Raw genomic sequence first — 25,433 nt, 5'->3', positions numbered from 1 at the left:
TAAGTGCATCAGTTATTATAGGAGAAGCTTGTTGCGTTTAATCTGGAGTTTCTGTTCACATCAAAGGAAATTCTCAGCCTGTTTCACTGGCCAAAAATTCACTATGTAAGTTCTTCATATAGGATGTAGGAATCATAAATCCAAGCTGCTGGCCTTAAGAAGGCGTAGTAACAATGTGCAAGAAGTTCTTTCCCTGTGAATATCCTATTAACCCACTCACTTGGTTTCTTGCCATGCAGATGAGAAACATTTTTAAAACAATGAAACTTTAGGAGAAGGGAACCATTTCCCACCTAAGGTAGCCATGGGCTGGAGTCCTGGAGTCCTGAACGCAGATCAGAGAATGTCAAACCAAAAGTGAGAGGAAGAAAGATTTCTTGACAGGGTGAGTTGTGACTTTTTTTTTTTTTTTCTTGTAGTAGATGATGTGTACTTAGGAATTGAGAATATTAGAACAAGTCCTAGGGGGATATGGATTTAATGGAAGGGGATGAAGTTGTTGTGGAAACATATCGTTTATTAAATTTTCTCATTTAGTTGTTTATTATATGATTTATGATGACTTAAGCGTATTATGTGCCCCTTTTTAATTTGTCACACAGTGATTGTGCGTATGTACACAGCAGTGCTGCAAGTGGATTCATGTATTCAGAACAGATAACATGCTAGAAGCCACTCTTATTAACTGATCTGCCTTTGTTTACCATCCGACCCTTTAATTTCAACCAGTATCAGGGCATCCCTATTCATATATTGTTGTAGAATTGGGATGTACAGTATGTGCAGCACATATTTCACGAATGTTCTTCATGTACAGGATTTTAAAAAGTAGTCCAGCATAGTATTACATAGATTTTTTGTATGTAAATATGGCCAGATATAAATAAAAATGTATTCCTGGTGGCATCTAACACCCTGTGATTTCAGACACTTCATTTTACATTTACAGAGTCTAATAGTGAACTTAAAACTGGAGAAAAATTTGAGGCCTATAAAAACGTAATGCTTATCTAATGTAGTTTAGAGTTGCCTTATCAGCCTTGCTGAAGAGTAGTCCCTCTCCTCTCCTCTCCTCTCCTCTCCTCTCCTCTCCTCTCCTCTCCTCTCCTCTCCTCTCCTCTCCTCTCCTCTCCTCTCCTCTCCTCTCCTCTCCTCTCCTCTCCTCTCCTCTCCTCTCCTCTCCTCTCCTCTCCTCTCCTCTCCTCTCCTCTCCTCTCCTCTCCTCTCCTCTCCTCTCCTCTCCTCTCCTCTCCTCTCCTCTCCTCTCCTCTCCTCTCCTCTCCTCTCCTCTCCTCTCCTCTCCTCTCCTCTCCTCTCCTCTCCTCTCCTCTCCTCTCCTCTCCTCTCCTCTCCTCTCCTCTCCTCTCCTCTCCTCTCCTCTCCTCTCCTCTCCTCTCCTCTCCTCTCCTCTCCTCTCCTCTCCTCTCCTCTCCTCTCCTCTCCTCTCCTCTCCTCTCCTCTCCTCTCCTCTCCTCTCCTCTCCATTTCTTTCTCTCTTTTTGTCACTGCATCACTGAGAAAAATCAGGAAAAGATTCTGATTAAAGATCTATCATAAATTAATGAACAAAAGTGCAATCCTGGCACTTCATGCTAGAGTGGAACATTTTAAAAAATCATGAAGTGAAACATAAGAACACTAGAAAAGTTTGGATTGGGGTATAAAGATTATTTGGAAGACAGGGTGCTAATCAACAGCAAACGCAAGAATCAGTTAGGTTGATAGGGCAGTGAATGACTTGTATTTTTTTATATTGGAGTTTTTCAATCAGCGTTTCCTGAACATGGTTTCTTATTATGATAATGATGATGGGATTAATTATCACCATGAGAACAAGTGCTAACGGTACTTTGAACTGTATTTGTCACTATATGACAGAGACTATTACTTGTTTTTACATCCTCCAGGATGTCTGTGTATTGAGGTGCTGACTTTCTCACTGAAAAATGGACTAGCTGGTGAGGAGATGTCAAAGGAGGACTAACACGGACCAGGCAGGATGACTGCCCTGTCACAGGGTCGTTACCTTCTTTCATTAGGGTATCACCAGGAAAATCATTGAAGCTAGTCCTGGGGATTAATATTCAGCTGCAGCGAATACTTTAAATGTGATGTCTAGGTGAAAATATGTCGCTGCCTTCAAAGAAATAAATTCTTAGATAAGTCATTTGTCCAAGGGCCCTTTCCAAAACTACTACCAAAATGATAAAGTTTATTTTAGTTCTTGCAGAGGGAATAAAAACCAGAGTGGTGGGCAAAGTGAAGCAAGCTGATGTGGCTTATATAGAGACCACTAAGAGTTATTTGACATCAGAAATTAATGATGTGATCCTGCCGTCAGGTGGGATGTCCAGCTTTACAGCTAAACTGTTGTTAAATCACAGTCATGACGGATGGATAATTCTGAAAAGATCTAACTTCCAGTTCTCCTGCACATACCTGATTAATTTGCTAACAAATGTTAACTTGAAACTTGATTTATATACAGTTTTATCATGTATCTACTAATTATGTGAATTCTAGAAATATGTTTTGTCTGAAAATCTTAAGAGGACAATTTGTTTTTCAAAGGAATGGTTACCTGTATAGAAGAAGATGCTTCTGAACATCTCTACTTTTAATTAAATTTGTTTAAGGCATGTGTAACCACCTTCTAGTGCTATTTAGTATCTCTTACTATACTAACTATAGTGTTTGATAGGAACGGTTGGACTCGATGATCCGGTGGGTCTCTTCCAACCTGGTTATTCTGTGATTCTGTAACTAATTAATGTATAACTGACATATACATACTCAGCTTTTATAACTTTATCCGATTAATAAGCAATAACTACCTCAGTAAATCAAAATTAAATGCCTACTTACGGCTCTAAGTTTAGAACTCTCCTGCCTTGAGATTTTACATTGATTGATTCATTACATATTGCATTGTTGTAGGAAGATTAGTTAAGACAAAACCTTGTGAGCAGCTTCGTCTATCATTTTATATGTAAGGTTTTATATCAGTGTTTCTCTGAAGGAGTAAAAGCTCTACAGAGTGTCTTGTGTATCCATCTAGCAGGAGCTTGCGTGACCATCGGCTGTTGGCAGGGTTGATGTGTTCTCCAGGCAGGACTGGGGTGGAGGGAAGAGGGATGTCAGAGCAATACATCACTAACTGGATTTATGAGCCCATTTTGCAGATAATCAATACCCCTGCTGGAATTATCCAAAATTCTGCTGGTGATTTCATAAAACGTACTGAAAGCTTGATTAAGGGTGAGGAAATAAAACTTCTCTGAGAGGCTGTAAGGAAAGAAAGGCAGCCTTCTTTTTCACAGGCAAATGCCTCGGGAGGAGAAATTGAAGTGCGTTATTCTCAAGCAGATTCACAGAGCCCTGCTTTTCCATGTTAACAATGTCAGAATGACATGACAACTCTCAATTTTAAGTTGCAGATGAAAGTTCAATAGAAGAAGCAGTTTAGATACCACTCCTTTTAGTGTGAACTTTTCCATTCCAGCTGTACTGGACTATTTTGGCTTACTTCTTCCTACTTAATGTGAAATGTATTTGTTATTTATATTTAAAAATATGTAGTTTTCTAAGGCAATTAAACTACTCTCTAGAGAGATACATGTATTCAATACTGCATTATTTCTTAGAACTACATAAGCATTACATTTGTTAGCTATTTCAGTATTTCTCCTATGTTCCAATTCACATTTTTGCCATTTTATACTCATTAAACTCTAGCAGACGTTGCACAGAATGATTACATGAAGATATCTTGAGCAATGAAGGCCAAATTCATAGGGACTTCAGTTCACAGAGTTGCAGGTGGGTAAGTGAAGGAACGTGAGGGACTGGGAAGGCAGATGATTGGTATAATATCTTCTGTAACATAAATTGTTTTACACAGAAAATGAGAAAGAATTACAGTGGTAGAACTGTATTTCTTTATCTTTCAAAATTAACAAGTTAGAAAATCTTTAAATATTTTTTCACTTCTCTGGTTTCTAATGTTTCCTTGCCTCGACATTTATTTACAGAGTACATCCTATCTTTAGTATTTTTGTCTGGTGTTGAAGGCTATTCATTGTGAAACAGAAGAAAATCAGTGAAATAAAATACATATGTTGCATTTCAGGTCAAATTGAGACTATTGATGGTAAATTTTTGTATAATAAAATGTGTCTGCCCTGAGCTTGCTTCCACATTATGGAGTTTTTGGCTGTAAAAAAAGCTTTTTAAAGGGCAAGAATCTAAGGCAATGATAATTTTTTTTACTTCACTGTGAAACTACATTTTCTTGTCACTCTGTTAACCTGGAAAAGATAATGATGTATCTTCAGTTTCCTTTAAACTTCTTCCAGTCATTCCTTTTTAACTCATTGCTATAATAGTCTGTTTTAAGCAACAACTCTGACAGAAAAACCTATGAGGGTTTTCAAATTCAATAACCAAGACTGGAAAGAAGGATCCCTCATCTCAACTTTAGCTGAGTAACTGCAGATCCTTAACATTACCCTCTACACTGGAGGTCTTCAAAGTCATCAATCTGTTGGAAATATGCTGACAGCTCAGAGTGGTTCTGTGGTGTTTAAAATGTGCTGCGCTGCTCAAAGAGTGTCGCGTTCTTAGATCACTTTGAAAGAGATGACTTACGAGGCGAAAGGTTGAGCTTTTCTGTTTCTGCAGAACCTTTGCGTGTGCGGTTGGTAGCACAACGTGCCTGGTCCCAGGGTGCTGCCTGCAGGAGACCTGTGCTCAGGTGGCCGTGGCGTGATCCTGGTCCATCTCTCCAAGGTCAGGTGATGTTAGATGGGAAGGTGAAAGTGCAAGTGCACTGGTCACCACAAAAAAATGAAAACACTTGTGAAGGATTCGTAGCATACAAACGTAGCTCCAAACCTTTGCATCTTCTTTCTGATCCTCCTGCAACCCCAAGAACACTATCAAATTTCTTGTTTTCCTAATGTGGAAGTGTTTTGAGATCAGTTGAAACAGTTGGTACGATGTGGATTGTCTGTGGGTCTCACACAGAACTGAGCTGCATGTCTTCAGCGTTACCATTTCCCTGCCAGATCTGCATTCCCCTTCTTCCTGAGCTGGTTTAGCTGAACTCCTAGAGCACTTGTGCAGCTACAGAGATTCCTTTAGAATAAGAAGTTTCCATATTTCTCAGCTGGAATGGTCTCTCTTTTCATAGAATCATAGAATAACCAGGTTGGAAGAGACCCACCGGATCATCGAGTCCAACCATTCCTATCAAACACTAATTGTTATATTGCTAAAATGTTTTTTAAAAATGTTCTTAATTACAATAGCTTCCTTATATAATATCAATATTTTTAGCTGTGCCAGATAAAGTTGTGTACAGATGTTCACAGTAGGGACATATGAATATATTGTGATTGTTGCTCTTCACATGTGGGTGGACTAAAAAGGTAACAGGTTGTATACTTTAAACGTTTATGTATCTCTTCTTCCTTTTGTGTCTCTAGCATTTGGCATTGGTCTTTCCAGGGTAACAGGAGAAGGTGCTGCACTCAGAGCTTATAGCTTTTCATGTAGCAAAGGATCTAATGTAAGTTCCCTTTCTATGGGAATCTACTAACAATTCTTATTAGTGCACTCAGTTGTAATTTGTTATGTATACACACAAGATTTTTTGTTTATTTGCGACATGCTAATCACTGGGTTTTTTTCTGTCCTAGATTTCAAACTAAGGTGCCAGTTGCTTTCCCAGTAATAGTGAAAGACCTCCAGGTACTTTCAGTCCCTGTGCGAGAAACTTTCTTTTTCTTATATATGTGTGTGTGTTTGTGTAGGTAAAGACAATATTGCTTCTTCTTCAAAGGTTGTTTGCCATAATATGGAGTAGTCTGCTAATATTTTCACCAAATAGAGTCTATGACACCTGGTATTCCTTATGTGGGAAATTCAAGGAGGAATATCCTTTGGGGGACTCCTGGCAGAGGAGAGCTAACTCATGGCAGCAGAAAGAACCAACTTGCATGAAATTCTGTCTATGATTCTTTCAGGTTAATGCAGCTGCCAGCTTTATAAATCAGTCTCATGTCAGAATTGGTTGCTTGGTTGTAATGGAGTTAGGCGAACTTCTAACCTGCAGTAATGTTTTGGCCAGAGGAGAAATATTTCTGTCTAAAATTCCCCCTTTTTTATCATGTTAGTGTGCTGCACACTAAGGATTTTGCATGAAAACTGCTGGGAGATATTTGTGGAAAGCTGCTGCAGGGCTGTTTTCCTAGTGGGAAAGGATGAAAAGATCTGTCTGATGAGTCTGAGCAAATAGCAGATGAGCTGTGTTAGCTGCTCCTTGCTTCTAGATAAAGGTAGAATCCTCATGATCGAGGCAGGAACCAGAAACATGGAGAGGAGCAGATTTAAACTGGACATAAGGGGGAATTTCTTCACTATGAGTGGTGAGGCGCTGGAACAAGTTATCCGGGGAAGGTGTGACTGCCCCATCCCTGGAGGGGTTCAAGGCCAGGTTGGATGGGGCTTGGAGCCCCTGGTCCAGTGGGAGGTGTCCCTGCCCATGGCAGAGGGGTTGGAACTAGCTGATCTTTAAGGTCCCTTCCAACCCAAACTAATTTATGACTTTGGGGTTCTTTTGTTTTTTTGGTTTGATTGTTTTTGGGTTTTTTTGGGGTTTTTTTGTGGTTTTGGGGGTTTTGTGTGTCTTTTGGCTATGAAGTCTTTGTCTTTCATTTGTCTTTGGTGATCAAATGTCATTTTATTTGAAGTTGCCTTATACCAGTGCCCTGCTCCAGCAAACCCGCAGATGCATTTGGGGCCAAATTCCTACTGCCTTAGGTTTAAAGTCAGTTAGATTTCCTGTGCATGAGACAAATATGATTCTATGCACTCTATATAAGGTCACATGGATGATGAGTAGTTCTGATATTTTAATACTATTCTCCAGATCAGTGGATCTTCCCCACCAGAAGCTACAATGTGTAAGTGACACACTTGCACTGCAGGAATACTGGTTCTGACCCCAAGTTCATTATATTAGTTGCTTTGCTGCAATACCTTTGGGCAAAGCCATTCAACCGTATTGCAGACAACTTGCTTTAAGACTGGAGTGCATACTGTTTACTGCATAATCCTCTCTAATGCTCTCTATTTTTTTTCTTGAGAAAAGATTAAAGAACAGAATTACATTGGAACTGGTGGAGGCATGATCCATGCCCCCTTGATTATATGGAAACATTAAAATATCATCAGCATGTTAATTTTATCAACTGAACTGTATGAGATTTATTCATATCTCTTATCTATTACATTAGTCTGGAAATACAATTTGTTCTGATAGTGGGAATGTCAGACAGAGAGACCAAAAACATCTGGACTTCTTAATATGGAACAAATTTTCTAGGATCTATATTGCCACTTTAAAATTAATTCTGGTAATAAGGAGGCAGAAATTTCATAGCCTATTGATCTTTTGAAATAGGGCCCTGGCCCTTTAGTGGGGTAAAACAGGTAGATCCCAGGAAGGTTCCCTTGAGGATTTATAGTTCATGTATCTTGTCTTACATATTTGAATAGCAAATACAATACTTTTTTTTTTTTAGCATCCTAATATAAAATACACAACTGCAGATAAAACCCAGCCTTTGAAAACTACAGGATTAATAAAAATCAATGAAAATTCTCCTAGAAAAACAACATATCTTAAATATTTCCCAGGTCTGAATTGGTGGATTTTCTTTCTAAACATGTAAAATCAATATTAATTAAAACCTACCATAAAAAACAACCTAGCTCATTGAAAGACAGTTTTCATTTAAAAAATATATTGTATTGCGCAGGCTAGATTATCACAGAACCTTTTCAACCATGGAGGAGCGTGAGTAACATTTCTCCTCTGATTACATGATATTTTGGTGTACTTGTGCTAGGAAGCGCATTGGAAGCAAAAGACATACCTGCGGCTCTGTGCCCACCCGACATGCTGCCATTCCCATTTTACTCGGAGCACGGAGGAAAAAGCAGAGCTGTGATCCCTAATTCAAAATATCCCTTTCAGACTGCTCCGGGATGGCTGCATTTATAAGCGGCTCCCCCTGGAAGTTCCAGGCTAGCCCATAGCAATAACTTGATGATTGTTCTGGGAAGAGACTCAGCAGAGCTATCTTATGCACAAGTAAACAGGCATCTATAAGATTCTGAATTATATGCCAGGGCTTTGACACAACCATCAGTTATGCCAGATGCAAATAATTTATTCTTTGTCAGTTCAAATATACAATCTTGTTTGGATGGTTTAAATTTATACTGGCACCAAAATACAGCGAGCAATGTTATTTAAGTGCGGTGTCGAAACCACAGATATGCATCTCAGATGACCCAAAAAGTGGAAGATAAATGTTATATTTTCTGAGAGGAGCTCATCATTAAGCAATAACAGCTGATGTAATAACTTATCCTTGTGGTGCAATAATATGACATCAGATGTTGAGAGATGTATCTCGCCTTGACGTACACCATAGCCAGGCATTTTCAGGTGCCTTTCTATCACTGTGATAACTCTTAAAATCAAAAGAATTGCTTCTCCCGTGGCCTTGTTTAAAAAATAACTCAATAGATAGGCTCACCCTTCTTCTTCTCTTTGGACTTAAGTCATTTCATTTGGGGGTTTTGGTAGGTCTTCCATCCAAGCTTTTGGATATTGGGAATCATAAATCAAAGTGGTATTTAATTTAGAAATGCAAAATATTTGGGTTTTCCAAAGAAAATCAAAACATGCACAGAAAGAGAGAAATTAAGGCGTTTGCTATCACAGAATTGCAATTTTGACAAGGTGAAGCTGGGTCAGATCCTCAGTTTGGTTGGGATGCGAAAAGGTCGCTCAGGTCTTCCTTTAGCTTTGCAAAACGTGATCCAATGATTCTGTGATTCGACTCTGTGATTCTAAACAGGAAAGCATGTAGATACAGTTCAGCAAAGACGTATGGAACCACTTAACTTTATGCACAGTGAATAGTCCAGTGTGTAAAGTTAAACATATCTTCAACATTAGAGCCTTCAGCTTTAAATAGTACCTTAAACATTTAGTTTATGTTTGGTGAGATCGTCAAATAATTTGTTCCCGTGCCATCAACTGAAAATTCTGCTCATTTTATAGGAGTTCAGGTTACAAGGATTTACTGGACAACAGAATAAGTGAAATTTAAGACACACATCTTAAGCTGAGTTCATAACGTCCCACATTTCCAATAAGAAAACAAGCAGTGACAGTGATATATGGCTTTTTTTATGAGACCTGATAACTGATGGATATGTGATCTTATAAATGCTTAGACAAACTAATGCACATAATTATATTTTCCATTTGAAGTCTATTGCTAGGCATTCTAATACAATATCATTAGTCGAAATGGCCACAATGATACAGCTTGGGCAGTTTGTCACAGTAATTACGGGGTGATTATTTTTGACTGGAATAAAGATTTCAGTTTTAGTATGGTAGAAAGCATAATCACAAATTAGAAACAGCCTCAGAATAAAAAAAAATATCAGGGAGAGGGACTTTAAATATGGATTATAGTGCAATTCTGAAACAATTTCTTTTAAAAAGTGCACTCATTTGGCTGAATGTGTGACTTTATACCAAGTTCCTGCCCAAAAAGATGACACTTACCTAATTAACAGTTCCAGCATGCAAGGTTTTTATAAAAAGCAAAACCTGGGTGTCGCAAGAAAGGCTCATCTTATAATTTACATAACTGCTAAAACAGGCTTTCTTTTTTCAATCGACAAAAAAATAGATCATTTGTCTTCACCGTTTTCAGGATGGTAGATTAAAGTAGACAGTGTCTTAACATCTATATTGAAAACTATATTAATCAATTGATTAATCACAAGGCATTCATCAAAATCTTCCTTAAGTGTTTTAGTTTTGGAGCAGCTCTTAGTATTTTCTATCAGATTCCTTTTAAGGTGTCCATTATAAAGATTAAATTTGGGTGGTAAATATTGAGGGGTTGAAGCACATGTGGCTTTCCACTTGAAGGTCACAGCCATTGCTCATTAGTGTTACTTTTAATGGGATAAGAAGCAAAAGTTTTTAATATGTGCCTACATCAATTAATCAAATACACATTTGATTTCCTTTCCGGTAAGCAGTCCATATTTTCAGCATGTGCAAAGAAATTTCTAGTGATCTAAACCTTTGAATACTTCAGGCTATTCTAAAGAATGTTCCATGTGTTTGAAGAAATGAAATTGTACCTGCAGATATAATAAACCAGCGCACTAACTACAATACAGTAAACTATTCTCTGATGTTTTTAAATATCCTGCTTTACAAAAAGTCATTTAAAGGTATCCAGGTCAGTTTTCTTTAAGGCTACATTTAAATAGTCTCATTTTTTCCCATACGATGAATGCAAAACATCAGACTACTGTCACAAAGGGGTTTAGAATGCAAGAAGTTATTTTGAGTATTTAGTAGATTCAAGTGAACCATAGAGGACCTATGCAATGAAGCTGATCATCTGAGAATTTACCTCTGTTTGTTTTTACTCATTCCTATTTGTTTTTGCAGCCTGAAACATTAAATACCGGTACTCAAGCAAATGTATTTTTGAAGCATCAATTACAGTACAAAAGAAAACCACTGATTACACATCTTTTCATGTGCATAAAAATGTTGCTTCATCTTGCAGTCCCTCTGTAAGTGATTCTTTGAGCAAGATTTACTGAGCCCTCATTGTTTCTGCTCATATGACAGGTTAGAAATACCTGTATTTCTACTGTATTTCTACTTTTTTCCATATGGAGACTGAGGGGACACCAAAACCAAGCATGCATTATTTGTATTTATTTGGATATTAAACTATATCAAAAAATGTGCATCTGGCTTTTCCATCACCTTTGTCAAAAGTTTAAAGAAACAAGATATCAAAGCACAGCAAATTAAATCTTGCAGCCCCATCCTCATGCCTGAAGAGGCTGCCTTAAATCCAAGCACTTTTCCAGGTAGTCTTAATTTTGCTTCTGTCCACAGATGAACAACGACTAATTTTATAGCACACCTAACTGTTGATTTTTAAGTTGATGTATTTGAGCTGATCAAAGTACAGACAGAGGTCTATTAAATCAAGAGCTCTTTATTTGAACAACAGCAGCCCCTGAGACTGGGCAGCCTCAGGAGCACCTTTGGGTGACTCCAGCAGGATATCCTACCTGGACCTGAATTTTGATCTGCAGGGATGGTGGCAGGAAGAGGGTCCCAGCACACCCCTGGGAAGCTCGTCCTGACCCAGGGATGGTGCAGCCGTAAGAGCAGTGGGACCAGGAACCTGCTTTCACCCTCTAACTGGAGGCAGAGCATGTAAAGCAGCACTTCTAATCAGATTAAGGAAGCAAATCACTACTGGTTTGCACTACCTACTGATTACCTTATAATTCTTAAAGGCTGCTTTGGTGTGTGTGTGTGTACTGGTTTCCACATACAGCAGTAAAGTTATTACGTATTTAAAGCCATTAAAATGCACAGAAAATTTTGTATGCCTTTAAAGATGATACTGGGCTGCTTGTCATATAATTATGTGAAAAAGAAACATGTGTCTTAAAGTCTTGAAATAATCAACAATACATATTTGGAAATAAAATAAAAGCTGCGTTGTTCTTCCGCAGCTGAGTTCTGTTTTCATTTTGCTGTTGATGGTGAAGGTTGGTTGCCTTCAGCAGGAAAGGAAATGCAATCTGCATAATTCCCATTAGTTCTTCATCGTGCAAATATATACTGATAATAATTCTGTAGCGCGTTAGTTTGTGGCTAATCATCTTTATACTTAGCAGCAGGTGCTGTGGCAGCCCTGGAAAAAACTATCATGCATTTTAGAAATTACCGCTGTACAATTTATCTATAATGCACCTTTCTTTTTAATAGAATTATGTTCAACAGTTCATCAGTTTAGCTTATGGAGAACACTACTGTGATATAGGCGTGTAGGCTTTATCAGTGTTTTATTACCAAATGCCACTGGTGTTTGTTTGTTTGTTTGTTTGTTTTAAATAGAAACATGGTCTGGAGAAAGGAGCCCTTGAAATATGTGAATAGAATGAGTAGCACCTACAGGCTGCTCTGCAGTTTGGATTACAAAGAAAATATAAATGAAACACTTTCAGACCACTGTGACTATCTGTGTGGGAAATAAGTTTCTTATTTAAACCCAGTATGGTTTGCTTAGGAAAAAATGAGGTGCTAACTGCAGGCTTATAGGGAAACAGATCTCATCACGCAACTGCTGTTGTTAGGAATAACTTGGAAAAGGGAAGATTAGAGGAATTGTCTCTTCAGACTAGACTAGACTAGACTGGAATAGAATATCTTTTTCAATTGGAAGGGATCTGCAACAATCACCTAGTCCAAAACCCAATGGAGAGGTTTAATGAAGTCATGGAATTGCTATCTGGTCTATTTTTTCTTCCACGTATTCTCATGGTGCTCGCAATAACCATGGTGGAAAAAAGTCTGGAACCACTGTCATACAGCTGAAACTTCTGATGTTGCCTGGATTATGACTAAAGCCTTTCCTCCTAGTGGAATTGCTGCCTTCACAGCGTCCCTACTTTCTTCCCCAAGAAGACAGAAGGAGACATTAAACTGCATCTGAGCATCAGCATATATGACAAAAGAAAAAATATGGGGAAAAAAGGAAGTTTGGGAAGTGGATGGACGGGTATGGATAAAAATCTTAAAGACACTCTAAAATGGAAATGTACACCAAAATTGCAAAAGCTTCAAAAGTAAATATCTAAAGTTTTTGAGTAACGAATGACAGCGGTAGGTAGAGGTAAAGAAGCAAGAAGAGTAGGAAAAAAAGGAAAATATAAAAGAGGATTAATAAAAAGTTTCATAAAAGAGAAGGAAAGAACAAGTAATGGATGCAGGATGCCTTTAAAATTTTAAGGTAAGATTTCTGCAAAATATTTTTGTAACTTTCATTAAAAATCTATTTCATCCTGTTCTACCCGTATGCAAGAAAATATGCAAAGTGTGCGGCCGCATTCAAAACTGAGTACCTGGTGTTAAACAGTCCCATTTTTGTTGAGGAAAGGTGGACAAATGCAGTTGTATTCGTTAGAATTTGCCAAAAATATCTGAACAGGTTAGAAAAACTTAAATGAAAACTGTTTGGTTTAAACATTCTGCAAAGAAAATTTCCATTGTAATTAAAATATTGTTTATCAAAATTCAGAAGTTCTAGCACAAAAGTAGAAAAATATGATTTTTAAAAAATATTTTATATTTTAAAGGATTTTTTGGAACAAGAAAAGGATGTTACTCAAAGGAATTCTCCGTGATCTTAATCTTCAGTAAAGTGTAGAAAAAAATTGTAATAGAAAATTGTGACTTGTAGCTGGATACATTTGAAAATAACTTGATTTCTGAGATACTGTTAGTTGTTATCAGCTGTTGGTGGGATTCTTGGTATTTCTGAAAAAATCTAAAATAGATGATTTTGATAATTAAAATAGATATAGAAGCGTAAGTTTTAGGTCCAAAAATTGAAAAAGTATATTTTATAGAAATTATAGTTCAATTGGGAGAAGTTTCATGTGCAGTCTTTCTCTGAAGGTTGAAAAAACACATTTATGTGGGTTTTTAGAAAATAGAATTTATCTGAAATTTTGGCCTGAGTTGAATTTTCATGTTTTGCTATGCAGTATGCATTTTACCTTTTTCCATTCCATTCTATTCCATTCTATTCCATTCCAACTTAATATAGTCAATGTATTTTAGTGTTGAGGGACCGTATGACACTACTGGTTGCCTGTAGTTTTCAATGTCTATATGAGTGGTTCAAATTGTTTGATTGCTCTACAGGTGATAAAGACATAACCTTCCACTGCAGTAATATTTATTTAATCTCCTATATTTTTTAAGGAACAGAATAAATATGGGATGCTTAAGGTAGAGCTGGAAAGTCTCAATGTAGATTATAATCATATAATGATTATATTATGTCATACAGCTAATTTAGGTGTCTCCTTATTTATAGAATCATAGAATCATAGGATAACCAGGTTGGAAGCGACCCACTGGATCATCAAGTCCAACCATTCCTATCAAACTATTTCGGTCTCCTTTCAATGAAAGGGCAATAACAGAGGAGGTGGAGATGCTGTTGTATGGCATTGATAGAACTACTCATGTTTCGTGGGATAGATTGTATGACTGGAATACTAAAATCAATTGCTATTACCTGTTTCATTAAAAGAAATGGGCTCAGGGGCACTGGGACCTTCAGGCTTGTTGGGGACCTGCACACCCAGCTGGTTCGCATGAGCCCTCGTGAGAAACTTAGTGCGAACCATGGGTTACAAGAGGGGACTATGATTCAGAGACAGAGCGAGCCCTGGGAAGAGGGCTTCAGGGCTGCTTTTTATTTCCAGTGTTTGCAAAGGAAGAGCATGAACTTGCTGACAAGAGTTCACAGGATGACTACAAACACGGACAGCTTTGTTTGAAAATGAGCCTTACGATGTGAGGTTTAAGGAGGTCAGTCTCCTTGTCATTGATGGTTCAGAGGTGACCTGAGTGCCTCCTGAGCTGCTGTGGAATGGAAAGATACTGGCTGCTTTTTGGAGGTTTTGTTTGGTTTTTAACTTTGCAGACAGTAACTCTTGAAAGTTTTTTTTTTAATATATATTTTTCATCCAGTTTCTACAGACCACCCTAAGGATGATGTTTGCAGAAAGCTAGTTAACCTGGAGAAGAGGATGCTGAGGGGAGACCTCATTGCTCTCTACAGCTGCCTGAAAGGAGGTTGTGGAGAGGAGGGAGCTGGGCTCTTCTCCCAAGGGACAGGGGACAGGACGAGAGGGAATGGCCTCAAGCTCCGCCAGGGGAGGGTCAGGCTGGGCATTAGGAAAAAAATTTTCATGGAAAGGGTCATTGGGTACTGGCAGAGGCTGCCCAGGGAGGGGGTTGAGTCGTCTTCCCTGGAGGGGTTTAAGGGACGAGTGGATGAGGTGCTGAGGAGGTTGGTTTAGTGACTGATGGGAATGGTTGGACTCGGTGATCCGGTGGGTCTTTTCCAACCTGGTGATTCTACGATTTAATGATCTGTGTGGGCTGCCACAGCTCTATCAGTTTGTTACATTTATGGCTGTGGTATGTGCAGCAGGTGTTCAACAAGCAAATCCAAAGACGGATTAAGAATAACGGGAACTAAAGGAAATACTGTATTTATATTGGAAAAGGCTTTTGTTTGCAGTGCCACTGCTTCTGGTGTCTGTCAGGCCTTGTAAAGAGCTGTTAGACTTATATATTTTGTATGTCAAAAAGAGAGACATGAAATTTCTTGGAAAATGGTCGCTTTTGAGATTCTATACCATAAAAACCCTGCCTGATCCAGACTGATGTTTAATCTAGTGACCCTCAGCAACGAGGCACAGCAAATTCATGCTGATGGGCACTCAGCCCACCTCGGTGTCCAGTTTTATCTTAATATTTATTAAATGAGAACTTTCACTGTAGCATCCACACGTGCTTTCTGGTAGGCTCTGACATCTCTTCCAAGTTAAGTATGGACTACTTTATAGACCTGTATTTGTGGAACGGCTACTATATTACTACTCCAAATAGAAAGTAATTACAACGTCTGTGCTGCACAGAGAATATTTATTGTGCCTTGAATTTCTTTGTATGAAGATAACAAAGGAGAGAAAACTAGGAATGGAGGATAGAACCACCACAGCACAATTGCAAGAAAAACCTAAATATTCTTATAAAGAAACTGTTCCATATGGCTTTGTTTATGATTATTTTTATTTATAGTGTAACTCATAGGAGCCACACCAGTAATACAAGCTAGGGACACATCCTGCTAGTGTGATACCTCTTTCCTCCAACATCTGGATGAGCACAAGGATTCCTTTGGACATAGTGCATGTCTGTGTGTTGTTTTTACTACTAGAGTCTGTATTGTTATTATTAATTATTTTAGAGTACTTATATGCGGTTATTCCAAAGTTTGATCTAGCTTAGCATCTTCTCCAACCAAAAGAAGGTGCCAAGGGAAGATTCTAAGAACAGTGCAGCTGTATATGTTACTGGTTTTTGCCTGGTTTTAAAACACAGAACAAAAGAAGAGAGGTTTTTACTATTCCAGTTATAAAAAAAATATTTTTAGATTTGTTTCCTATCTCAGCCTGGAATATCTTTCGAAAGTCGAATTATTGAGCCTTAGAAATGAAGACTGAAAAAAAAAAAATGAATGCAACTTTAATAACGACATTGGAAATGTCAGAGGAATGATAGAGCTACTGCATTTGCTATCACTGCTCCCTGACTGCTATTCTTTATTGGCATGTGTGCCTTGATTGTTCAGATTACACAATGTCTGAGCATTGATATCATATTTTTGTTATTGCAAAAAGCCTACATTTGACCTTTCTTTGTAATTGTGACACTAGTTGAATTCTGCTTTAGTTCATGGCAATTTACCAAATCCTTTGAGAGTTCACTAGTTAATTATTGCCAAGTGAATTTTTAATTTGCTCCTATGATTACATTGGTGAATACAGTCATTAGTGGGAAATTTATTTTAGAAATTGGCACTAGAGGGAGCTAAGTAATTGTATCATTTATGTATCTAGGAAGGAAAAAAAAGAACATTCATTAAAAACTTGCTTTTTTCTGAACCTGCTGATTTTACAAATATGGCAGCTATGCCTCAGCAAATTATAAGTGATAATGAATTAGTTAATTTTCCTTACTGAAAACTGCTATGCTAAGATTATTAAATTACTGTATTTCTATGTAGTGAAAGTAGCTACCAGTCAGTAAATTACGATTTCTAGGACTCTTTTGGGAGGGGGAATTTTTTGTGACTATTATCCTTGTTTATCATTATTTTGGTCTTAACAGAATTAAAATGCTCACAGATAGCCTTCCAAAGTGTAAGCTTGTTCCCAAATGCATTGCAGGATGGATGGCCCTTTCGGATGCTGCAGTTCCATAAGAGGAGCTGCAGGAGGTGCCTGTAGTGCAGCCTTTCTGGACTGTGCCAAAGCCATATCTGGACACAAAGCATCGTATTTTCCAGCCTCTTAAGTCAGTAGAGTCCCATTTTTATTTATTCGTGGCTGACTTAAGACATTTATCTTCAAAACTCACAGGCAAACCTCATGTTTGACCCCATCCACGAGGTGCGCACCTGTACCTGCTGACCTGCCAGATGTGCAGGTTAGGCTGCGGTTCAGAAGGTCCCATAATTATCCTCAAATTACCATGCTGCTTGTACTCCACAGCTCTGTCCGTCTGAACCAGTTGTGACTTTTTAGTGTGATATAAACCTCCTGGTTCCACATGAGAAGTTGTTTCAGCTGAAAGTGGTTTTAAGAGGGCTTTGCGGTTCACCTGGAAGCCCTCTGTGCTCTCTGATTGCTGAATGATTTCTCACTTCCAGTCTTCTACACATCTTAAAGGAAAAAAAAAAATCCTCGTATTTCTCTGTGGTGGGATGAAGGCCACAGGTAGGGAATTACCCATCTCTGCCTTTGAGGAGTCCTCATCTACTCCTTCCTTTGCTTCCTTAGCAAGGGAACGCTGTGAACAAGTGCAAAGTAACAGCTTAGCTGGTGGTTCCCAGCTTGCTGGCCTTTGTGTTGGCTATAAGTATGAAATGATAGTAAGTTTGTCCATCTCCAAGAGCTGATGCTTCCTTTCTTTAAAAACCTCTAAAAATTATTCAACTCTCAATGTATTATACTCAGTAAACAGAAAGTAATGCAGACATTTAATTAAAACGGATAATAATCCTGAATTCAGGATGTAGCAACTGGCCTGGATTTTTTGATAAGGGTGAACAACATCTGGCCTTATTGTGAGATATAATTAGCAAAAATTTCTGGAACATGGTGGCTTTCTGATCCTCCGTCACTTTATTGTTTACGCCAGTTTTTTTTCCCTGTCATCCTTTATTCAGGTACTGAGAAGGCACCACCAGTACCACCACCTGGAAGCAGCATTGGCTTCACCTTCTGAGCTAACCTCGTCCTCCCAGGGAGGTGTTTGTGCTGCTGCTTTTAAGTCAGTCATCGACCCACAGTGTTTTGTTTCCATAAAGTCATGGGATTAGATTGCTGTCTGCACTGGATTTAACGTTACATTCTCCTACGCGTATCCACAGAGGTAGGAACAATCAGGGTTATAAATGAAGATAGTATTGTGGTTTTTTGTAATTTCTCTTCTTTTCTTGGAAATGTAAGGATGTTTTATACCTGCAGTGCTGCATTGGTATTTGCTATTCTTTTTGCCTCTTATGAAATCTGAGTTTTTGTTATGTTTTGTGAATAATTTTGCCAGTTTTTTTGAGTGTCACGGTCCATCTCGCTATACTTTCTTGACGTAGTTATCTGAAGTTGTTCAAGTGAAAACTCATCATGCTTTGCAAGTCACTTTTCTAGTATAAACTCCTGTGAAATCCTATGAGAAGTAAACACGTTTCATGCTTTGACACGAGATGTGTTGTTCAATAGTTTAAAATTAATAGAAGCAATAATGTTGCCAATCCAAGACAAATTTTTGTTTTCCTTTTGTGTCATATGTGCGTATAGGCAATCGGGAAAATGATTTGAAGTTCTGTTGGTTTGGGTATGTTTCCCCAGTGACTTTATTCGTGCTTGGCTAGAGCAAGATATCTTGTATTACGCATCTCGGGTGCGAACTAGCAATTAGATTTAGCAGTCTGATATTATCGTACAATAACTAGGGTCCAGAACCAATACAAATTCTTTATATTCCTAATAAACTGGCTTGCGTTAGGAAATATCGAGCTATTTTTGTCAGCTTTCTGGCTTTTCAAGCAACCAAAAGGTTGTGGATTCACGGTGGAGCAAACTGTTTTAGAAAGGATAGTGCTCAATGAATCTGTGCTATCTATAAAAAAGTTTATTCCTTAACTCCTTTGATTTAGCTTTTCTCTCTACCACAAGTCTGTACTATGAAGGTCAGAGATTATGGGCAATAGAAGTAGAGGGAAAAATGGTCTTTTTTCCAGTTTCTTTGCAGTATCAATGGGTCTGAAGTTACTTTGTAGATGTGTCCACTCTGTTTCTTTCCAAATTTCATTTGTAAATGGATGAATCTGGTAGCCTATTAGTCTATTAGCAATTAAGTAATTAAAATATTCTGATGTACATTGAACATGATACACAACTATACGCATTGCTAGAAAAAATCATAGTTATTACCTGCTGTTAATCAGGAGCATAGGGGAGGGTTGTGGAATCTTGTACCCCCTTTATGTAGCAAAGGCTAAGAATGTGCTTCATATTCTGCACAGCTGTTATGAACAACCCCCAGACCCATAGGCTAGTTTTCTGGCAACCTGGAGATGGGAAATCAGTACATTAAATGTAGTCTGCGTGGGTCCCCTGCCAGGTGGGTGAGCAAAAATCATAGCAGCTGACTTTTCCAGGTGGAACCAGAGCCTTAGCAGTGCTCCTTCAGGGTTCCTGCTGGAGCCCACGCAATCCTACATGTGTTTTCACCAGCTGGATGGTGACATCAAGCACATGGAGGCTTTTTTTGGAGGTTATCCATCCTTGTGGGCTTTCAGAAATCATCTGGTGTAGGTTCTGAACAGGGAGGATTTGTGAGATTTTAGTTTTTTGGAGTGAAGAAGTCTTGCAAGTTGGACAAGAAGGAGCACGCGTGTGTGTCTTTTCTTTAAAGAAGGAACTTGAGAAGGAAAGAGGAAGATGTCTTGAATTGATGGAACACAGAAGGTAAGGTTAAATTCCTGTAGTTTAGCTTCCTATCATGAGATTTTATGTCATTGCTCCCAGGACAGAGAAAAAAAAGAGTAATCTCATATGAGACAGGTTGAAGGAGGAAGAGGCAATAGTGCTGTGGGGCGATCTTTTCATTTACTTGCACTGCTACAACTAGTCAGACTGATCATTAATGCTATAGCAATCTTGTTGTATATTTGTTACTCTCCTCAAAACAGGACAGCTTGGTTTTTGTTGATCTAGAGCATGGGAACACAAAGCCTGATGGTGTTTCTGTACATAGTAAATTAACTAACACTGTATGTGTCCTATCATTTTGTCTCATGTATCATGTGTCCTATCATTTTGTCTCAGTATTTTCATTCAAATACTTCCTTAAATAAGCTCTTTTACTACCTTTCTGAAATGTGTAGGGAAGTTTAATCAAGTTTAAGTCAATAGCATATGTGCTACTGATGGCTCAGTATGGTCCACTGGTTTGCATCCAGCTGTGCTCACCTCTCTCTCGTGTTTTGAAATAGGGACTGTGTTTTGTGTTATATTCCTGTGGTATCCAGCGTAATGGAGCACTAGCCCTTGTGCGAAACTTTGGGGGCCTTGGTCAGATAAATTATTATCCATTAAATATGAAATGTGTGATGCTATTTTTGATTAACTTCCTCCTTCCTTTAACATTGAGTTGATTCATTATTTCACCCGATCTTTAGGCACGGGCAAGCTTTTTCTCTACCCTGTATGCCTGCCTTTGGTTTTTAAGGGTATTTTTAAAGCCAGGAGGCCCATATATGTATTTTTTGTTTGATTGTTTGTTTGTTTGTTTTAGAGTAAGCTAAGATTCTGGGGCACAAGATGGCAGCATAAGGAAAATTTGCTAACATCAGAAATAACTGACTTGCCTAAACTGCAGAAGTGCGAGAGTCCTGGCTCAAGTTTTTGAAGTATTTGAGCAGATTCAATAAGTTTTAATGAAACATCTTACTAAGACGCTCTATAGCTTGATCATCTTAAAAAATCCCCGACTTTCAAATCCTCAGTGAACTTGGATCTTATAAAAGTGTGTTTGCTTAACTAAAACTTATTTTTTAATGAATGTTTTTGTTGGTTAATCTGCCCCCTCCCCTCCACCCATCCTGTTATTTATTTTCATCTGTAGTAAACTCAACAGGAGACTTGGACTTTATAAGGCACTTGCCCAATAGCTGTTTGTGACATAAAATGTCCTCTGTATGCCCCTTTAGTAGGTCCTTCTCAGGGCACAGTTTGCTGTTTCAAGAAGAAAGCTGTTAGAGCAAATGAAGAACTTCCCAGCTGAATTTGGAGGTGCTAGTCCCTGACTTTGTTTCACTAGAAACTGCACCTTTGGTTAAGCTTTTGACTTTGCTGGGGAAGAAATTGTAGCTCTTTAGAACCCCAAATAAGAAATGTTCAAGGTTTATACCTTCATCTTCCTAGTGCACTCCTTCAGTAAGTCTTGCATAGTTCATAAGACAATTCTGTGCTATCTTTGATATTTGTTACTGTATGCTTTGGAGAAATGATCCTCTTTGTATTCATTTAGCTTAAGAGTCTGTATTCAAAGAGATCTTTCAGGGTACGTTAATGTGGCAGCAGAAGTCCTCTCTGTAATTGAAATTACAAAGTATTCTGCTGTTGTGGCAATTATTTTGCATCAACTCTGCTTTCTAGAGCCGCCCAACAAAGTCTAATTGATGACTGGGGAGTTTAGGGATTTTGGAAAATGTATTTTATTCCTCTGAGGTTTGTGGCACCCATCCACGCTGTTGTGGTGACAATGAGTGGTGTAAAAGCCAGGCACAAATATTCTATATTTCCTTTGGTTTTACTGCACAGCACCCCATGACCATTTACAACAGCTCAAAAAATAAACATTGTGATGGTCGAAGAGACAGCTCTGTGCACGAATATCGGTCGCTATGGGCCACGGCTGTAAAAACGTTAATGTTGTTATAAGCCACTTGTGACACTAGAAGTGTTGTTATTAGTTTGTTAGAGTTTTATAGAATGTATCACAGGATAACAAAATTCTTTAGTATTAGCTCACACACAACTCTTATTTTGCTTCATTTCTTTTGGCTTCTGAGACATGACCTAAAATATAGTGCATTGTTGTACTTTTCATGCCTTCAATATCTGTTCACCAACTTGTTATGCTGTAGTTTGTTCCACATAGAACATATTCTAGGAATAAAAGACGAAACAAAAAATCCAAACAAAATAAGAGAATCATAGAGTAGTTTGGGTTGGAAGGGACCTTAAGGATCGTCTAGTTCCAACCTCCCAGTAGATCAGGTTGCTCCAAGCCCCATCCAACCTGGCCTTGAACGCCTCCAGGGACGGGGCAGCCACAGCTTCCCTGGGCAACCTGTTCCAGGGCCTCACCACTCTCATTGTGAAGAAATTCCTCTTTATGGCTAGTCTAAATCCACCCCTCTCCAGTTCATACCCATTGCCCATCGTCCTATCACTCCATGTCTTGTGAACAGTCCCTCCCCAGCTTTCTTGTCGCCGACACTGGAAGGTCTCTATAAGGTCTCCTCAGAGCCTTCTCTTCTCCAGGCTGAACACCCCCAACTCTCAGCCTGTCAAAATAAGGTGTTCCATATTCACATTTATTTATACAAGTACCTAAGTGTTTCTAGTGCCATATTCTGAAGATGGAAGCTGTTGATTAAGCCAGCTTACCGTATTCCTGGACGAGCTTTATATCATTTGCCTTCTAGTTTACCAACAAAAATCTGAATGAAATTCTCCATGTAGTAACGGAGAGCCTGAAGTCAGACCGTCCTCTACATATTTTGTTTTGAAATTCTAGGTAGTTATATGTATTTTCCTGTGTCTGCATAGATGCAGAAGGACTGCACTGGCATTTGGATGCTGCACTGGGTCTTTTATTTATCTTTTCCTTAACCCAAATGATGCTGCTTTTTCTGTTTAGGAAATAAGTTTGGGAAAACATTATAGTTGGCCTTTGCTGATTATACTGCAAATCTTCTGATGTTTGCTGTCTCTTATGACTAATGTGAAAGAGCAAGCTTCCAACCAAAATCTGGAAATGTGACTTGAATGAAAAAAAGAGGATCTAATTCATGGATACTGATCTTTCTCACCCTCAAGCCCTGTCTGCTGCCTCTGGCATGGGGTTTTTGTTTTGTTTTTTTTTGGGGGGGGCGATTTCGGGTGTGAAAAGCAAACAATAACAAAAAAGAACCCTGAAAGCAAACCTCAGTGAGGAACTCCCTGTAATTTCTAAGCTCTCCCCCGCTGCATGCTGATACAGAGAGCTCAGCAGCTCTGGCTGCACGCAGCGATCCACATTTCAAAGAAGCAGAGCAGATAGACTCAGGTGAATACGTGGATTATGTGGCTTTGTTTTATTCCTGTCTGCTGCCAGAGGGGGTTATGTCTCTCTGTACTTTGACTAATTTTCAGGGTGAATGAAGCACTCTGCAATATGTTAACCTTCAGTTGGGTTAGCAATACATTCTTCTCTGTTGAATCAAGAACCGTATCCCACTATACTGTAGAAATTATGAATATTAATGTTACATACTGCATTATGGGCTGTGGCATTTTATCAAATAAGCTAAACAAAGGCATGTTTGGTGTCAGTTTAACGAGTGTTAGTCCTGTTGGTACCTGAGGCTGTATCTACATCTTTGGCATTTTGAGATTCCTTTGGGTTTCTCTGGATCTTTGTGTCAGAGATGTGATTGCTACTGTTCAAGTGATGCCTTTCAACTACCTCCGAAGCCTGGTGCTCCAAAGATCTGGGTGTGGGGTGAACTAGAAATGTGGCTGTTGAACATGCTCAGCGGGGATGGGGGCAGAGAAAATTCGTAGGTCTCGAGGAGGCAGTTGCTGTTGATTCTTTGGGAGCTTCTTGTTAGAGTTAATTTATAAAGAGAAAAATTCCTCCTTCTATTCACGGCTGTGTTGAATGGAGGCTTAGTAAAATCCTGCTTTGTCTCTGGAGACTAAACTCACTAAGTCCCAGTTAGTGTAAATAATGACTTCAGTGCGGCTAGGCTGGTGCTCACCCCTTTAATCGGACAGCTGTGTTGGTCCAGCTGTTTTTATTACTGTTTTATTGTATCCAATATATAGGGGCACCATGACTGTGGAGTGATTGTAGCCAGTAATTTCCTCCTGTGGGTGTGGGCTCATGGTGCGTGTTCAACTTCGCCCCATGGTCTCTATTGGAACAGGTCAAAGACACTCCTAAGTTCAGCACTGTCTTGCAAATACACCATCACTTACTTGGAATAGTAATCCTGCCATGTAATAAACAACACCTTTAACCAGTAAGTTAATCATAATTTATCTTCCAGGTTCAGATATTAATGCATTGTTAAAGACATGCATGTTCTTATCAGCATCTCTTGTCTTAGCAGCTAATTACTACAGAGATTAACTCTAGATTACATGTAAAAATTTGTATGTAAAATAAATTTAAAATTCGAACGTGAGTTAGTTGATGGATATATTTTAATTTAAAGTTGAAGATTGAAAGTCCTTTTCTTACGGTAACTAAATGCAGCGTCTGCTCACAGAATCTGCGTCGCAAGTTCCCCTGCCACACGTTTCAGTGAAAAGCGAGTGGGTAGGAAAAAAAGAAAAGAAAAGCGCTCTTTTAGGCTCTTTCCAGTTGATGCTCCATGTTGTGACATGTCATGTAAAACTGCATCTGTTATGTTGAAATAGGAACATAAGAGAGACACTTTGACATGACGAATCACAACACAACTTAACAGCAGGAACATTTAAAACGCAACACGATTTCGTTGTCAGTAACCTCAGCCCTGATAGAGGTGACGTATTTCGTTGAGCTCCCAGCTTCACTGAATATGTGTTTCTTCCTAATGAATTTTCCGTGTAACGTGGGGCCCGATCCAGCCGGTTGCATAGGCAGGAACTCCTGGTAACTTTTAAACGTTGAAGCCAAGGGAAGTTTTGCCTGAGTGAAGACCTCAGGATCAGGCCCAGGAATTTTTACCGCCTGTGAAGTATAAAATAGACTCAGATTAAGCTAGCAGACTTGTTATTTGACAGTTTATAAAATATTTTAGTATCTTTTTGGCAGTAGCAGTTTGAATGTTGGCAAATGTACACATTGCTTGCAGTTACAAAACCTTGTAATGAGTGTTTTCCACTGTAATAGCAGTGAGTTGAAATTTGGATAAACCACTTAGACTTGTGAACTCTGACATGCATGGTAACTATGTCTTTGCAAAAGAATTTTGTCAAGTATTGGAGCTCCTACTAATAGCACATCCATCTTTCTGCACACTATAAATCTTAAGAAAATTTCTATTACTCTGCAATTTGTCTGGCTTATGCTATTTATTAGCCATTTTATTCTGCTGCTTTAAGAAGTAATGTGATGTTCATTTTATTGCTGGTTCAATAAATTGTTAATTATAATGCAGTGATTGCTGCTGACGTGATTTAAAAGCCACATTAGCACTATAGCATTAAGTTTTAACTATTTTACCCTTCAATTCCCTGTTTATACAACAGTAAAAGGAAAATAGCCTTAGACTAATTTAAAAAATGAAGGTACTTGTATCTATTGATCACATGATGTACTAGAAACTTTTGTTGTTTTTTTTAAAAGGTTACATTCAGGTCTAAAAAGAAAGAAT

At 38.5% G+C, this 25,433-nt stretch overlaps 1 long non-coding RNA gene across 1 annotated transcript; it reads left to right on the top strand.

Annotated features, from left to right (window-relative positions):
• Nucleotides 1-248: 248 nt before the first annotated feature.
• Nucleotides 249-18,160, top strand: LOC138722390 (uncharacterized). The gene is made up of 3 exons (XR_011337699.1): nucleotides 249-385; nucleotides 5,700-5,751; nucleotides 17,961-18,160. It is a non-coding gene; the product is annotated as an uncharacterized lncRNA (long non-coding RNA).
• The last annotated feature ends 7,273 nt before the right edge of the window (nucleotides 18,161-25,433 follow it).

The sequence above is a fragment of the Phaenicophaeus curvirostris genome, chromosome 7, assembly GCF_032191515.1.
Source record: "Phaenicophaeus curvirostris isolate KB17595 chromosome 7, BPBGC_Pcur_1.0, whole genome shotgun sequence".
Classification (NCBI taxonomy): Eukaryota; Metazoa; Chordata; class Aves; order Cuculiformes; family Cuculidae; genus Phaenicophaeus; species Phaenicophaeus curvirostris.
This window is presented reverse-complemented; position numbering and strand designations above follow the sequence as displayed.